Here is an 8,805-nt window from a genome sequence, read left to right as displayed (position 1 = left end):
ACATTTACCTAATTCTGAAAAACTTAATTTGGATGCTAAGAAGTATGCTGAATTTATTCTTAAGTTGCATAAAACAACTAAAGAGAATATAGAGCACATGACTGGAAACTATAGGATTGCCGAAAGTAAAGGTGGGAAAGAAGTGAAATTTGAACTAGGTGATTTAGTTTGGTTGCATTTGAGAAAAGATAGGTTTCAAGAATTAAGAAAATCAAAGTTGATGCCTAGAGCTGATGATTCATTTAAGATAATTAAGAAAATAAATGACAATACCTACAAATTAGACCTACCTGCCAATTTTGGGGTTAGTCCCATGTTTAACATTTCAGATTTAAGGCTATACTTGTGAGAAGAACATGAGCTCGAGTTGAGGATGACTCTAATTCAAGAGGGAGTGATGATGAGGACATGACTCCTTCGGATACAAGCAACATTGCTAATAATTCTCAAATCCTACAAGGTCTAATTACAAGAGCATGTGCACGATAATTAAACCACCAGGTGAACTCGTTCCTCGTTGTTCATGCCTTCTTGGATGGATTACTACTAAATTCTTGTGATGTTTTATTACTTAGGAATATGGGAGAGACATCACAAGCTCACCTAGATGTAATCACTCGAGTGCCAATCGACTCGAACAACAAGTCGAGCTCAAGTCAGACTCCAAATCAACCTTGAAATCTTAGGACAACACGTTAGTAAAATAGACATAACTCTCACATACGGAGTCCAATTGAGATAATCTTGAACACATTGGAAATCTTATAAAGAGTTATTTGCAATGGATCTGTGCTCGATAAAATATTCCTTATAATTTAGTTAGAGTCAAAGGAATAAGGTGTTGCGTCACCGTTTTGGACCTTGCTGGGTCATCTAATCACATCATAGTCGGAGTCCCGGTTGTGTATGCCTCTTCTTAGGTCCACAGAACCCTAGGGCGACCTCTTCATATCCCTCTACATACATAGTATCTGTCATAATTTAGGCTTGAGTTTTTCTTAGATTATTCTATTTTAGACAGTTTCACCATATTGGTTTGTAGAACCCTAAACTCAAGCACTTTATTGGTAATGAGTAATATTTAGATTGCAACTACCTATTCTTGCTTGTGTTCTTGATTCGCTTGCAGGAAAAGTCTTCTTGGTGAGGTCAACCGCGTCTTTGCACAGCTAATAACCATAGAGTAGTAGTGTAGTGGTTGCGAGGATTCTTGATCTATTCTGGTTAGAGCCTTTGGATCATCAACGTCGAAACTCCACAAAATTGACTTATCATATTACCTTCGGAAGATCGGGCGAACTCACATAAAGATGTATGCCAAGCTCTGATCGGTCCTACGAAATTCGGGTTCGTCGTCTTTAGCAACCGACTTGGCTTGTTTGCTGCGATACTCAGCAATAACGGCTTTGAGCTTATCATCGACCTTCTTTTTAATGATGTGTCATTCATCGAAGTTGTGTTGGTTGGTCTGATGGACGGGACACCACTCTTCACCATCTCAGCTCAGGAATTTGTTATTCCCGGTGTTGCACTACGTGTCTAGACCTTTACACTTGTCACCAGGTTTATTCTTCTCCCTCCCGTTCTTCGAGGACTCAGGATTGTTCTTGCAAAGTTGATGGTTTTTGGCATGTGTCTGAGCTTCAGCATGCTTTGTAGACTTGTCTACCAACTCGAAGAGATCTTTGACCGTTTAGATTTTTCTAGTGGCTAACTTTGTAGGATGAGGGTTGTTGGCATGTGCCTTTGACCGTTTGGATCTTTCTAGTGGCTAACTTGCCAACCAGATCTGTGTCCTTCACATCTCACTTAAAGGCGATGATGACTGACTTGTTCAAGATGTCCAAGATTGTGTTGCGCCTATTGCTAAACCTCTAGATGAAGTCTCAACGAGTTTCATCTTTGCCTTGGTTCAGCTGATGAAGATCATTCCCGATTCCCGGACACTTGAACGTGCCCTAGAAGTTGGCGGTGAACTGAGCCTTCAGTTCGGCCCACGATCGAAGAGTTGGGAGGCAAGTTCAACAACAAGGACCATGCTGGCCCATCCAGCGTGGTCAGTAGATAGTTGGCCATCACCTTTTTGTCACCGTTCGCCACTCAAATAACAGTGGTATAGATCTACAACCACTTATTGGTATTGATCATTCCGTCGTATTTTTGGATCAGTCCCGTTTTGAACTTCTCGGGCCACCGTATCGACCAGAGCTTAGGCGCGAAGGCTTCACAACCCCCATCAAATTCTTCAGGAGGTGGAGGAGGAGGACTCACATGCCTGTTCATTTGAATAGGGGAGTAACGTCGATCGTCCCGTCTTAGAGATATGCACTTATTATAGCATCGGTCGTCCTCATGGTGTTCCTCACAACGGTTGTCTATAACTCTTCGTAGATTGTGCCGATCGTGAGGGATGCAGCTTCTTAGGTCTTCTTGGTTCATGCGTCTATGAATAGGGTAATTATAGGTTGGCATGTAGGACTGCGCTTGACCTCGACCACCCAAGCTTCCCATCTGCGATTCCTCGACTCGGGGATTTCCACATCCGTGGCTCCACGAACTGGTGCTTTACCGACTCGGGTGCCTAGAATTGCCAGGGTTGTTTACTCGAGTAGCCTATATCTGAGCCGCGTCGAGTAAAGTTTTCACTTGATTGAGCATTGAGGTTAAAGGATTTGCGGGATCCAACTCGGGGAAGGATCTTAGAATTAGATGAGCGCCCTGGATGTTAGCCTCTGGAGTACTGAAGACACCACTACCAAGGCTTGGCTTTGGCTGAGTTGATGAAGCCTCATGACAGTTGTCCTAAGAGTATCTGTTCCTCGATCTCGGGACCGGTGCTGGTGAAGGGGTACCCACCTAGAGTCGTTGTTGAAGACCAGAGGGCACCTGACCTCCTGCAGTTTGTCGATGATCAGTAGTGTTAGGAGCTAACTGGGTACCAGCCACAGACGTTCTTGGCGATATATCTCTGGCGAAGCCGATACCATGGGCGGTGGTTGCCACTACTGGGTCCGCAGGAATCCCGACGCCATTGTTCTCTACATCATTTTGATCTACTGCCATTGGGTCATCGGGTGGGGTTTTGACTCCTAGAGCCATGAACACGAATTGATCTGTTTGACCACTCTAGCTGTTGACCGAGTTGTCCTTGTCACTCTCCTGATCCTCACCCTCGTTGTCGGTGTCTATGTAGTGAAGAATGTTAGGCTCCTTGAGATCCCAGTCGAGATATCCCACCTCATGGTATGCGTCCAATGGGTTGGACTCGAGAATACCAATATGGATCAGTCCACCTTGACTATCTTAGCGGAAAACCATAGCTCCGAAGAAGATCACAGATTTGACAGGAGGCGATGAGTAGATGGTTTCCTCTGACTTGAAGTGGTCATAGAAACCGTCGTTAGAGAAACCAGCACGGATGTGAGCTCAAGACATGATCAATTCTATAAAGTAGAAGAAGTCCCTAACTGGCACATCAATTATCGAAGATTAGTTCCTGATAATATATTCATAATTGACTGGGGTACCTTCAAGATCAAGGATTGAACACGAATCGAGACACGTGATTTAGACAGGTCTGGCCCCCCGATTGGAGTAATACCTTATGTCCTCTATAGATGATGATGTGTATGTATTATCTTGAGTACAAGCAATGTGTCTAGACCTATTTTGAATCTAAGCTAAACTAAGGATGATGTCGCCGAGTATCCGCTATGATCTTGGTGCTTGCGTCGAGTTACAGTTGCCTCTATCTCCCTCTAGGATCTGGGTCCCTACTTTATATAGGGTTGATATGCCGTCTCTTATCCAGCCGTAGTCGATAGGGAGTTCTTCATCTTGTCTACCACGACAAAGCAGATGAATCCGACTTGGATACTAGTCATTCTCGAGTTGAGCAACCAATCGTGACCTTCCTAGTATACGGGTGTATCAGATACCGTAGATTTAGTTCCATAGTATCTGGAGTTGTTATATATATGCACGGCATACCCTATCCATATACAGTGTACTTTTTATACGTATATACCCCGTAGTTAGATATTAAAAAAATGTTATTAATCTTCCATTAGATGATCGCATTTGTTGCAATCCCCACCCAAATGGCCACACAACCCACAACAAAAGTAGGAAAAAAAAAATCTAAGCATGCCACATGGGTAGGAGAGGGGCCTCTTACTGATTTTTGACAAGCTCGTCGATGGCCTGGTCCTCCTTGGCACGCAACTACTTGACACGCGAGAGCTGGCTGGGTGCACATCGTATAGGTCGCGTAGCCCGTGCCAGTGACGACCAGGACCTTCCGCATACGACGGCGATCCCCAAGGCAGACACCAACCGAGGAGGAGGGCGCGACAGAGCCAACCGGGGGCATCACGATGGGAAGAGAGGGAGTCGAGGGTTTAGATGATGGAATTGGTCACTCTCGGTTGGGTCTGAACCACAATCTCAACCCACGGTTTGGAACCAATCTCAACCCGAAAAGTTAAAGCCAATTCAATCCAAACTAGTCCATTCTAATTGCTAACCTAAATTAAACCAGCCTACTAGCTATCACAACCCATTTCTCATCAAATCAAATCAGCCTAGCTAAAAAACCAACTTGCTAAAATCAGTTTCAGTCCAAACCATTTGCTGGGCTACCGATGCCGTGCATATCTATACGAAGTTCGAGACGGCCAACGCTTGTCAGGTCATGTACATACAGGTCCGGGCGGGTGTGGAGAATGGTCCGCATGCCAAACTCCTGCAGCTTCGGTGCCGCGATCCTGGCCACCTGGTTGATTACGCCCTCAACATTGCCGAAGCCCACCGTCAGTCGTTCAAGCTCTACTAGGGGAGCCTGAGCACGCGCAGGCTGGGCGTGTTCACATCTAGCACTAGCAGATCTTCTGCGCAGGAAACACGAAGCTCTTCGAGCGCCTCGACGTGGAGCTGTTAGGGATTAAATTAATCCGAGTTGCAGGAAATTCAATAATCACATTCAAACTATCATAATTAATGCAGAAATTAGAAGTTAGAACCTAAATTTGGTGATGTCATTCCCTTTTAGTCAATGTAGATGCCTCATGACGGTCCTGGGAAGCCGCTAGGCGATGCAGATGGCTTTCAGATCAGCAGATGCGCGCCGTATTGGATTTGGGTGGTGTTTTTTTTAAGGATTTTTACAGTACACCTAAATGAGTGCATACTGTCCATTTTCTTTATCCGGTGGTTTAGATTAGCTCAATAATACTCTATCGCCCATCAGTATCATGAGTATCATTAAAGAGTATCATGAGAATCATAAGGGTAGGATTGGAAAAAAAACCATGATAAATTTGTAAATTATATGTTTAATTAGGGAAGATCAAAATATTAGTTTATTCTTCGGATAAGCTTTCACTTATTCTGTTCATTTCATTTATTAGGGTTTCCACCCTCCGTCGGTCGGTCGATGATGGATGGCGAAGGTCCGAAGTCCGGTCAGTCAATGACGTAATTACCCCTAAGGGTATCAAGATAATTACAATAATACCTACTAAAATGAACAGTTGGATCACAACAATGATACTCTCCATCATCTAGTATCATGATGTACTGTAAAAGTTCTCTTTTTTTATCGAGGGTATTGGATTTGGCTGCCGCCTTTTTATATAGCGCAAAACTGACTTAGGACTTAACATTTTCCATTTTGCCCCCTAATCAAAGGGGCAATGGCTAATTAACACTTAATGATAGCTTAACGAGTTAATTTTAGCTAAAGATCACATTATAGTCTAATAGGAGCACCAGCTGAAGCAGCCCATTGGGGTTCTCAATGGTAAGTCTACTTAGGCAAAGGCAGCAGGACGACACGAAGTCGCCAAGGGCGCTGTGATCATGGAACTGGGCAATATAGAGCATGAGCATTGTTAGCACCTCGTACTTTGCCGCCATCGCCAGAATTTGGAACCCATGGTATGATAGATACAATGAGATGGACGTCGTCCTCCGGGCAACTCAACGGTCGGCAAATTATTAGTCTTCTTGTCTGTTGTTCAGACATCGTCTATAGGTCACTCGAGCATTTCTCTCCCTCTTCTCACTCGATTTTTCCACCTTCAAATTCACATCTAACGCCCATCTTCTTCTTCCTCCCGATCTATCTCCTCTAAATCTTCGGTCCCAACCGATGAGCATCTCCACAGCATGACACCTCCGCCATGCCCTCACGCTCCCGTCTCGGTGTCTCCCACCACCGACAGCCACTACACTAACCCGGCTTTGTCGGGCTCTTGCTATGATGCTCTTCACCCCGGTACTGCCCAAACAATAGTCTTCCTCCTCTTGTAGCAAGCAGCATCCCACCGCCTTGCTGTCTCGCCCCACGCTCGTCTTCTTGGTTGGGACACGTACCACATTCGATGCATACAGGTCTAAAAAAGATTTACGCAATGCAATTGTATTCAAACTAATAAACGGTATGTTGGGCTTGTTCTTTTCCATTTATGGAATTAACAGAATTAGTATTAGGATCGGAAATGAGAATCAAACATTTCTTGGGTGGTTAGTGAAGGTGTGTATACCTCTACTCAATAAGGATCAAACTATAGGTTTTTTTCTTGTGTGTCTCACTAATATGAAATTTTCTTCAGTTGTAGACGAGCGCAAGTCGTCTGTGGTGACTTCGTCAATCTATAAGCTCCTCATTTTCAATTTTCACTAGGTATTATATGAATGCATAAATATGATGATATGAGTATGTATACGCTGCTAAGTTGTTCTAGTGTTTTTTAAAAAGTAGGATCGGAATAGATAGAATGTGATCATGCACGTGACTAGGCCAGACCTCGCATTGGTCGGTTTCTTGCTTGTTTGGTGCGGCTGGAGAACAAAAACTTTTAAGACCAGGCCAGATCTCAAAAAGAAGAAGGGAGAGCAGCTAAAAAGGACTAGGCCAGGCCTGGCCAACGGTTCCCAGCCCAAAAAGAACTGGACTTCTCACCGGCCCAGACTTGCATCTACGCAGCACCATAGCAACAGTTCAAACTTGGGAGTAGCTAAGCAAACGGGCTCGTGTCGTGAGTCACGGGCTCGAGCGAGATTGCTTGGGCCTTTTGTCGAGAAAGCCCATCCGGCCCACTGGACCAGAACGGTGTGGAAATACTCCCTTCGTGTCAACTCCGCACCCGGCCCGAGGACCGCACGGATCGTGACGAGCCACTGCCTCGCCGAGTTCCATCGCTAGGGTGGCGGCGAAGGGGCCCCGAGCCACGCCACGCCACGCCGGCTGCCGGCGAATTCGCCGTTGGCGGTAGATACTGGAATCGCCCGCCATCTATCCTTAGATGAGAGAGTGGCGCCTTTGCCTCATGGGGGCGGCGATCAAGCGCCGCGCCGCCATTACTGGTGCGAGCTTTCGGCCAGGCTAACTAGGTCAGTGCTCGTTTGCAAGCCAATCAGACTTGATTTTGTTGTTTTTATGGGCTATTTTAAGCTCTTGCATATTGATAGATCAAGGTGTATAGATTGATGCTCTGATACTGTTCGACAGAACGCCTTGAACAGTGAACCAAGTGCCTGATTGAATTGATTCATTCCCCATACGCTGTATTTCCATCGTAGTTGATTCTCGCGGGCTTGAAATATATGTGCTTATTGAGTATTGGTGGGATGTGAGTGTACCAGGCATTGGATTATTTGGTTGACTGCAGGCGAACGCTTGGAATCACTTCTCAGACTTCTGTATCTGAATTTATTTGGGCTACTGAACCTGTTTCTACATGAAACTTGAAAATACTATTGAGATTTTCGGGGTGTACATCTGTAGATGGTACAGGCATTAAAATATTGAGCACAAGTGTAATATTAAGCACAGATTGGGAATTGCAATTTAGCACAATTGCTAAACTGCTTGACTTTACATTGGTGATCTACATTACATGTTGAACTGTTTGTACTATGGATACATGTTAAGTGCAAATGTAGACGTTACGCCTTGAACTAGTAGATGGAGAAGGTTGGATTCATTTGTTCCAAGCACAACTTTATAGTTAGCGAACTGATACAAGAGTTTAACATCACTGTTTACTGCACAAGTAGTCGCAAGGGACCATAACTACACACTATAGGCAAATAGGTGTACCCTAATTTCTGCAGGACAATTGTTGATTTGCTTACAACCTATAACTATATACACAAGACACACACATATATATATCTTCCGTAGCTCCATTTATTTCTAACCAAGCAACCATAAACTTCTTAATACAACAACAATATATCAGTACGTTTCCTTCAATAGCTTAGCTCAGCTAAGATATCTAGTTTATGCAGCAGTAGTTCCTGTCTGGTGGTTCTTCACATGCTTCACACCTGAAAACGGTAAGCCAAAGGATGTACCCCATAAGTTTATCTGAACAAGATCAAACTTGCATCTATTAATAGGCAATCCTTTATGTTGCATTTGAATAGCATAAAACTCGGCATAGCGATCAAGCAGTGCTCTCTTTTTATTTTGTACTAGCTTTGTATGCATGCATGCTGGTTTTGTTAAAATGGGCTCCGTCAGTTGCCTACTTATCTATAATTTGCAAATCATGGATATACACAGATGCCTCCTCACGGGGTATGAATGGTTTTGCCCTGCTTAAAGAGAGCACAAATAGCCTTTTGCAAAAGACACATGTGGCTCTTAAAAGGGGGGCAAGGGCCTTTTTTTGCAATGTGAGCTACATGAAAAGGAGGTACTAAAGTGCATGTCGGCTACAAGCCTGGAACTGAAGCATGAGGTGTTAAGAGTGCTAGATCTTTTTTTTAGTAGGGAGGTCCTTCTATGATTAGAAT

General features: G+C 44.2%; 1 long non-coding RNA gene across 1 annotated transcript; it reads left to right on the top strand.

Annotated features, from left to right (window-relative positions):
- Positions 1 to 7,157: 7,157 nt before the first annotated feature.
- LOC133917780 (uncharacterized) lies at positions 7,158 to 7,921 on the top strand. Its single transcript, XR_009909723.1, has 2 exons — positions 7,158 to 7,395; positions 7,648 to 7,921. It is a non-coding gene; the product is annotated as an uncharacterized LOC133917780 (long non-coding RNA).
- Positions 7,922 to 8,805: the final 884 nt, after the last annotated feature.

This window comes from Phragmites australis, chromosome 1, assembly GCF_958298935.1.
Source record: "Phragmites australis chromosome 1, lpPhrAust1.1, whole genome shotgun sequence".
Lineage (NCBI taxonomy): Eukaryota > Viridiplantae > Streptophyta > Magnoliopsida > Poales > Poaceae > Phragmites > Phragmites australis.
The sequence above is the reverse complement of the archived record's forward strand: the minus strand, read 5'-3'. Positions and strand labels throughout refer to the sequence as shown.